This window comes from Aulonocara stuartgranti, assembly GCF_965226115.1.
Source record: "Aulonocara stuartgranti genome assembly, chromosome: 14".
Classification (NCBI taxonomy): domain Eukaryota; kingdom Metazoa; phylum Chordata; class Actinopteri; order Cichliformes; family Cichlidae; genus Aulonocara; species Aulonocara stuartgranti.
In genome coordinates, this window is record NC_138950.1 from 29,910,348 (window position 1) to 29,919,884 (window position 9,537).

Here is a 9,537-nt window from a genome sequence, read left to right on the forward strand (position 1 = left end):
CGCCTCATGACAAGGGCAGCATCAGGCAGATTTAAGCACAAAGGCGGATTTGTGTGTAAACTGTTATAGAGGTCAGAGGTTTCATCAAGCCAATTAGTGACGTCATATAGACGATGCTCATATAAAGGTTTCAAAGATAATCTTCTAGCAGCATTATGTTCTCAAGCAATTAAAACTACATTCAGGCACAAAGAGTGTTAGGAATATTTTAAATATGCCCGTCTTCACTTCAGTAATTACTTTTCAGCATTATTTCAGGCAGATCCTGATTTTCTTTCAGCAAACATTAATTGGAAAGTCTCTGAGAGCGTTCAGACTGTGAGGAATTAAACAGTGATCAATTCACGTCAAATAATGTCTGATAAAAATACCATTTTCGAAAAAAGTAGCCCCAAACTGATGTGAACAATTACATAGAAAATTCGTCTCTAGAGCTTTTGTTGCAATGACCTTCAGGACAGGAAGTCATTCAGTCCAGATGAAGTGCCCGCTATTGTCCTGGACGCAGAGGATCAAGTGAACCGTGCAATCGGTCATCCTGAGGGTAATGAAATATTTGCTTCGTGGATGCTGCCGGCAATGGGTGAGGTGCTGTTGGCAATTTCCAGGTTGCCGCTGACCTTAAGGAAGATGCCATTTATTCTAAGCAGCAGTGGAGGTCAGAGATCACCATGAGAGGTAGAGGAAGCTATTTTGGTGCCCCGACAAACCCCACTGTGCTGTCTCGCACTAATAAACAGTGCCTCATATCAGAAGCCCACTTTAATTATGTATAGGTTACAAATCATTTGGCGGTTGTTAATTAATATTTAATTGTGAAGCCTTGTTGTTTCATATTAACAAGACAGTCACAATGAACAATGGCAAATATTTTAACTTTGCAGAACAAGAATAAAAAATAAGAAGTGACAGCGTGCTTTAAATAATGAATGCGATGAATGATGTCATCCGTATGTCGCTTTATGTCACCAACACATATTGTCCTAATTCTAAACAAAGGCGATGATGAATGAGCCTGGTTGCTGCGGTTGTTGCTTAAATATACTAATCAATATCAGTGAGGATTAGTGCGCTGAAAGATGTTTCCATGACAACCTCAGTTAAACTTGATTTATTCGAGACACGCTCCTCAGAGGCCCGCTGAGACAACGGGTTGCTATAATGTGCGCATGGCTCATTAAGCTCAGGTAATAATGAACCAATGGCAAGCTCAGCTTGTCTCATCAAATCCTTATTTTCTGCAAGAAACACTAGATGGCAGCGCAGGCCAAGCAATGGCCGCCCACCGAGCATCCACTTGGCAGAGTGAGATAGAATCCACCAGTTGTTCCTCCAGCACTTGTGCGGTTTCTGTCGGCAGCTGCCGCTGAGTTCGTTCACTTTCAGGCGTTATTTGCTGAGGAAAGCCTACCCTACCCTCCAAGGTCAACAGATCACCTGCGGACCCCCGAACCACGCCAGGACACCCAGTTTCTTCTGGAGGAGCGCTGAGCAGTTGGAGCTGATTGAAGGACGCCATGCATTACTTCTGGATATACAGCGTTTGGATCCCCTTCCTCGCTTTCCTCTTCGGATTTCAAGGTAAGAGAGACAGTTTCATTCGTTTGCCCTGTGAGTGTAGCAGGAGTTAGACTATGCTGTGATGCAGTTTTGGGCTGTTTGGAAATTGTTTGGAGCTGTGTTAGCTGCCTGTTAGTGCCTCATTCTGTTACATGGCCCTTTGAATTGTGGCTGTTGCGCACTTAGGAAACTGTATCACTAAGTGTATGACTTTAGACATTAAATGATCTGTGTCAGACAGACCTCGCTGCTCAGCAAGGTCAAGGTGCATAACACGTTTGTAAACTTGATAGATGCCAGGGGTCGGACAAGTGGCACAGCAGCAGCACGCCTGCACGGAGACCGAAGGTGAAGTTCGTCTTTGCTGTTAGTGGGGAGGTCCAGGGCAGACAGGAGCAGACTGAGACGATTCCCAAGTGTTCAGATCAAAGCTTCCAAGTTTCATCTACATTTCCTTACTGGTGGCTCTCTGGGAAACCGGATGCTTGTCTTTTGAGGGCCAGAGAGCATGTTTGCGAACATCCAATTGGTTAAAATGTGATTCTGTGTAGTTTAAATCAATTTTATCTATTAGAACCCCCCCCCCCCAATAGATGAGACCTAACCAAGAGGCTCTCACGTGACACTTTCATCTGTTGATGGTTATTTGAAGTTTTTGATACTCAGTAACAATGTGATCTCAATTGTATAAAAAATTGCAGTTATATGTCCAAGAGTGATTTTGGAACACTCTAGTAGACTAACCCATGGAAGAGTGAAAGCCACCCTCTGTTATAAAGCTAGACAGTGTTGATCACATTCTCACCTAATCTACCAGTCTTATTTAGTCTATACTGGATCTTTTCTCTGTCCATTGATGTGATCTGACCTCACAGATCTACTTTGCTTTCGACCGCGAGCGCTCTAATTGAGCTGATTTAGCTCCTCTCCGGGAGTTGAGAGTTAAATCAATTTGGTTCTTTTGTCTCCCATAGGAGCACGCTACCTAGAAAAGCATACAGCCTGACCAAGCATATTGGATTCAGTTTGACAGTGGTCTGATGCTGGCAAGCAGCCTGGGATAGTGTGATGTGCCAGATTGGGGCAACTAGAGAGCGAGAGAGGAAAGGAGGAGAGGAAGAGACATAAGTGGAGATAGGAAGAGAGAAAATTTGACATGTTGAACGGGAATCAGACAGATTTTTTTAATGTTTTGTTACATTCAAAATGAGTTATTGGCAGTAAGTAATGCTCTCAAGCATCCTCAAGCACCTCACTGCACAGGATATCAGTAGGAGACTGAAGAACGTTAAAGTGTGTTTGAATACTCAAATGTTACCACTAGTTCTTTGATGGTGAGAAATGGTCTGTCTCCCTTCACTATTACTTTGTACCTCTCTTTATTTCATCCTCCTCTTTCCTCGCCCACGAGTCTTCTTTTTATGCAGCTCATGTAGAGCGCACTGCTTGTCCTGAATTTTAAAGCACAAATGGCAGATTACTTCTCAGAGCAGAGGCTTATGAGAAGTTTGCTTTTAAACTTGGTGTACTGTAGCACACACGGTAAGAATAACTGATTACTATCATCGGATTAATGTTGATTTTTTTTGGTTATCTTATTATCATTTTTTTTAACAAGTTTTCTGCTATGCCGATAATGATAAATCCTAGAAACAGAGCCAGCCACATTCCATCAAATCTCCAAACAGTTGTCTTGGCAGATGCACAACTGTTGTCTACAGTCACAATCAGCACTGGCACTGAACTGTGCTGTCTGGGGATGTGGCTCATTTACTTACCAAGCCACTGCTGATAAAGAAAAGAATGATGGATGGAGATTTGGTCTGTCACTTCAGCTGCTGCTTCTGCTTCCTCCTCCTAGTTGCGTCTTTTCCATCTTTCACAGTGTTCATTTCAAACTGTTATACTGTATGTGGCCAATTCAGCTGGGACAAGGCCTCTGACTCTGTGTTACCATATTAGTTGTTGCATATTTTATAGGTTAGACTGTGGCAAGCTGCATACAGAAGTGTCAATCAGAGATCACATTATCGGAGGGAGGGGAAGCTGGAGAACTTTCAGGGTGTCTGTAAGGTAGTCTTAGATTTTTCTGTAGACGTGTTGGGGATATTTATTATAGGTGGATTATAAAATGCCACCTGCAATGTTTTCCAAAAAATAATTGCCTTGTATAGAGACAGTCTACAAATGAATTATCATTTATCGATGTGGTGTTCTATTTCTTTGTAAAACAAATTCATCTTTCTTCACCAAGTACAGATTGTTTTTTTTTTTTTTATTCTTCAAAGAGTTGCCTTCCTGCTTTGATCTTCATATTTGCCTCCTCATCAGGGCACTAGAGTCCCTCTCCTGATGGTTTCATTTAATTAATTAGGACAAATGACAGTATGTAATGTTAATAGTGGCTGTTTTGCACATTACCTTCACAGTGGGAGAGAGAGATGCCATACAGGAAGGTAGAAAGAAAAGAGGAAAGGACATATTTAGTCATTTATCTAGTTTTCTTTTAAGGAATTAGTAGATCCTAAGTTCCTACTAGGCATTTTTGACTTCTGTGTTGTAGAAAACTGAACACACAGCTTTTGTTAAGATAAAGCAGAACATAATAAAAATGAGACAATATTCATGACTGATGTCAGTTTTCTTGGCCTTATTCAGATTAGTGATGTTTTTGTAAGTGCGACCTGTCGATACCAATTTTTCTGATTTTTTTTTTTTTCATTTGCTTTCTAAGTGACAGCATAAATCCATTTTCTTCAGTGCAGAATATTGTTATCATAATGAACTTAATTATTATTATAGTAAGTTACAGAAGCTTAAACAACTGAAAATAAAGAGCTCAGCTACTGGGAAAAGCTACAAATAATTAAATGAAAAATTAAACCGGTGCACCTGCACCATTACCTTTGACCTTACCGAACAACAGCAAGTGCTGCAAATTTACATTTCACAAAACAATTATCAGGTTTTTCAGTATGTTTGTAACTTCATCAGATAACAGGTGTGGGAGGGTGTGGTTTGGTTCAGCTGCAGGGGGTGGGGTGGGGGCGGAGCAGTGGGTTCAGGGTGTGGTGTCAGGGGAGGCTGATCTACACAGCTGTTCTCCATCACCTAATCATGCCTCCCCTATATTTGTAGGATGCCGGCTGGGACCTGATGGCAGAGCTGTGTACTGCACTGGAGAGAGGCGGCTGGAAAGCTGCACAAGGCCGCACAGAAAAATGAAAGAACATTGTCAACCCCCCCCCCCCCCCCCCAAAATGTTCAAGTGCCTGCAATGTGTACCTTTGGTCCTTTCTTCCACAACAGGACATCGACTCTTTTCTCTTTTTTGATTTCCTCATAACTGCTTTGATCCTTTGCTCATACCGAGGCTGCTGGTTTGTGGCTGTTTCTGAGCTCTGGATTGCTTTAGCGTTAGCCACTCTAACTTTGTTAGCCTGATTGATCAGAGTGATTTAATAGTTACTGGCGGTCCACCAGTAGTTAACTTTGGCTAACAGACTGGCTAGGCCACTTTAATGGTGGTTGTCCCTGATTTAGTTGCCTTTCCAGTGAGTCACGCGTCTCCTGCTACATAGTCTCTGCTCGTGGCGGAGATTCATATCTTTTTTTCTTTTCTGGAGATCTACTGCAAGCTAGGGGACCACTAAAACCACAGTCAGCGGCAAGTGGAGCACTGGCTTATTTGTAGCTGTGCACTCACAGAGCAAAACTAGAAATATCTATAGTCAATTTTTGAGATTGAAAAGCCAGCTGAATGCTCTGTGTCCTGATTTTTTTTTTTTTTTTTGAGAAACAATTCAAGTAAGGCAACATTTAGAAGGGCTAATTTCAATCTGTGATTTTAGTCTGAAGACTTGTCTTGATTTGTCTTAAACGGTGTATGGCAAGCACAAAATGAAGCAAAGCTAAACAGCGGGGGACAGCTTATGTATAGAGAATGAGAATGGGGAAAAAAAAAAGATTGGCAGAACAAAATGAAAAGTATGAATGTTGTTGAAATCTCTTGCTATCACTGCACATATTCTAGTAACAGTCTGTACTATGAGAACTATGTGTTTCTGTGTTGACAAATGGGACAGTGATGTGAAGTAGAAGTGGGTCAGTGAAAATGTAAACCCAACACTCATGATAATCATAATTATCACTGCCAATTTCAAGGTTTCAGTTTTCACTATTTAAATGATCTGTTTCCATTAAACCTACAGTAACGTGATTCTTCAGTATTCTGTTGTTCATGGATAGGTAATAGTAAATTAATTTGACTGGACTGTTTGTAATTTGCCATGATTTTCTTTCATGTGTGATACAAAACACACATGCACAGAAACAGCTTCCTCCAGGTCCTGATCTGATCAAATAGGCCTGCCACTTTCTGTCTTCTGCTCTTCAGTCTGCAGCCAAGCTCTTCGCATTTCTATTACTGACACAGTGGCTGCCTTTCCCAGCAGCGATCTCACACCACAGAGACCACAAAAGATGGAGGCCGGAGGTTTAGAAATCCTTTTTTCTCACTGTCACTTCAACTTTTCTTCTTTCTTTTACTTCAGAATGTTCCCTTTTGTAGTCATGCTCTTCTTTCAGGACTTGGCTATCCATTTTACATGACATAATTACCCCAAATGATTGTTTAGAGCAGGATTAAGGCTCCAGTAATTCCTCTCATGACATAAACTGATTGGAGCTTGAGGCCCTGCATTTTCAATTACCGCCATATTGGTGACTGTTAAATTCTGTAAGACTACTAGCACCTTGAGTGAGCATAAAGAACTGGATACTGTATAAAGCAGTATCAAGTCCATGAATAGGTCAGGCTGGTATTGAAGTGCTATGCTTACTAATGATATTCAGCAAAGCTGGAGAGGGAGCAGAAGAGTCAAACCCTGAGACAGCTGAGTGTCAGACCTTTTTGATATGTGGCATAAAAGTTAATACAGGAAGATTTGACCTGCTCCTTAGAACAATAGACAGACAGACAGTCTTTAGTGAGCACACTAGTTTTCAGAGTTGCTGGTGACCTATGAGCTAGGAACTGGAAGGCCTTTTAGGATATATCTGAATCTTGTCCCAGTAAATTGAATCTTTGATTTGACATGAAAGTGAGGGACCTCAGACTAATTCAAACAGATTTCACAGGATCATACAGCTCGGTCCTTTGTTCTCATGTCAGTTGTCTGGTAAGGTTGATTAATTGTCCAACATTTAAAGGTTTAGTATTTATTGTATTTCTATATAAATATACAAAAAAATTTACTGAAACCACCAAGACTGATTTTTAACCTGCACAGGAAATGATTGACAAATGCATCTCTTTGGCACTGACAGTCAGCAGCTAGTGGACATTTCAGGCTCTGGTTGCTTTTGCAACTCTCTATTGCATTCAAAATATAAAAATGCAGGCAATTAGACAGTGAATAAATGTCAGGTTGTAACTTGCCAGAGGAGCAAGCACTTGTGCAAGGTACGTAAATCAATATGTGTAGAGGTTAATTAGAATAAGAAAGCCAAGTTACCTTCCTTAATTAATGTATTTAGCTGGCATAGACTGTAGTATTTACCCGAGTGTCCTTTGGCAAAAATCAGGAGATGGAGAGGTAGAAATGCAGTGTGTGGCAGTGAGAAATGAATGAGTTTGCTTAGAGAGACACAAACAGGATGACTGATCACTTTCTGGTGATAAAAGCAAATCTCTGAAGTTCCTTTCCATAGAAAACCTTTTTAAGGGTAAGTTTTGAAATTAGGTTCAAAGATGTATCTAAACAATCAAGATATAACCATTTGTGAAATAAATGTGCTGTTGTCGGACTTTGAAAATTACTGGTGACTATTTTTTTTACAGCAGACATTTGACATTATTGCCAAATCTCCACCCTTCCACCCACAGAGAAGGCTAGTCTCAGAACTGAGGCACATAACATATGTTTCCTGAGTTTCTGTGGACAAGAGGCATCAGATTTGAAAGATGTGAAATGACTCCTGCTGCAGGGGCTGAGGCTGATAAGAACCAATAAAATGTGCTGTCAGCTGTTCTGTAGCTGTAAAGAAAGAAGAATGAGGCTGATTGGAGAGTCTGCTCACATCTCCCAGAGCAGTGGAGGGACACAGCAGCAGGACCACCATCTACTTAGGAGAAAGACCTGAAGCATTTGTCTGCTCCAGTATGATAATGCTATACTGCCTGGAGGTCAGAGGAGGGCAACAACACAGCACTGACTACCAAATGATGTGTATGTTCATAGTTTAGATTATACATTTTAATAACTATACATTTTTATTTTAGTCTAGTGTGCCACTAGTAAGTTTACTTCTTTAATTCCTTAACCTTTGCTTGGATGAAAACACTTGTGCTGACAACAGAAATATTGCAAGAAACGAGAAGAAATACAGTCATTTTAGTTGCCAGTCGCATTTTATTTAAGGTATTAAAAGAGTCTAAAGAAACTCACCATGAATCCTTGTTTTAGTTATGAGGAAAGCGCAATGTCTCCAGGAAAGCCGAAAGAGGGAATTTCTTTGCCTCTGAAAAGTTTTTAAGTGATTGCATAGGTGGTGCAGCCTTTTATGTATGCATGTATGTGAAAATAAGAACTGATTGCTTTATATAATAGTGATTATGTTTGTTAACACTGTGAAGTCAGTCCAAATGTCCATTTGGTTTACCCTTACTTCAGACTGTTGAGCAGAATGTGCAAACTGAGTTGGACAAAAGGAAAGCTGAGAGTAGAGCGCAGTCAGAGAATTCACATCACATAAATAATTTACTTAAGCAGCAGTATATGTTAGGCCAAACATACTCACATACTGTAAAATAACATGAATAGACAATGAACAGCCAGGCAACTGCAGTAGAGAAGGAAGGAGTTCTGTGTGGTTCTATAGGTTAAAAGAGGAGATTGATGGCTAAAATGGACAATGAAAATTATATTAGTCAGAAACTTTGTCTGCACTTTTATCATCTGTTTCTGATCTAATTATGCCTCAGATTTATCAACACTGTCTAGTTCTTTATTTCATACACTTACCACTTCATTAACTATAGCTTGTGAATACCAGGTTGACCCTCTTTTGTCTTCAGAAATGCTTTAATCCTGGGTGCCAACAAGGTGCTGGAAACATTCCTCAGAGATTTTGCTGACATGATAGCTTCGTACAGTTGCTGCAGATTTGTCAGTTGATCATCCATTATACAGGTCTCCAATTACACCACATTGCTAATGGTACACACTGAATTTGGTACTGCAACAGCTTCACAGCTTCACAGCATTACACCATATCTATGATCCCGAAGTGATCATAGAGTTCCCGAAGAACTTCTGATCCTGCCACCTGAAAGTTGTGGCAGAAACTTACACAAATTGCACCCTGAATTCTCCTCTGCTGCTGTAGTCCAGTTGCATCAATGTTTGTATTGTGCATTTATAAATGTTCATCTACATACCTCAGTTGTAATGAGTGGGTATTAAATTGATTGTTGCCTTCCTATCAGCTTGAAGTAGTCTGGCCATTCTCCTCTGAGCTCTGGCATCAAGAAGACATTTACTCTGACAGAGCTGCCAGTCAGTGGATACGTTTTGGACCATTCTCTGTAAACCATAGAAATGATTGTGTGGGAAAATCCCAGAAAATTGGTAAAGCATCCATGCCAAGTTCAAAGGCACTAATATCACCTTTCTTCTCCATTCTAGTGCTTTAAACTTTAGAAGGTCATCCTGACAATGTCATGAGCCTAAATCCCATGATTATATGTAAATGATTAACTTTGATGACCCCCCCTCGTTGCTGAGTCCAGGGAAAAGTGTGCACAAGCACAAAACCAGAAACCAGAAAGAGAAACTCAGACCCTCTAATGAGATGAGAGAGTAATAAATTTTGAGTGCCTCTCCGTAATGCGAACCAGATAAACTCTGTCTTTCTCTGACACTATCCCTTTTCTCTCCTATTCTTAGGACTAGAGATGGACCGATCCGATATTAC

At 40.6% G+C, this 9,537-nt stretch overlaps 1 long non-coding RNA gene across 1 annotated transcript; it reads left to right on the forward strand.

Moving 5' to 3' along the window:
• The first annotated feature begins 1,020 nt into the window (after nt 1-1,020).
• Nucleotides 1,021-4,809, forward strand: LOC309688078. The gene is made up of 2 exons (XR_014270958.1): nt 1,021-1,581; nt 4,699-4,809. It is a non-coding gene; the product is annotated as an uncharacterized lncRNA (long non-coding RNA).
• Nucleotides 4,810-9,537: the final 4,728 nt, after the last annotated feature.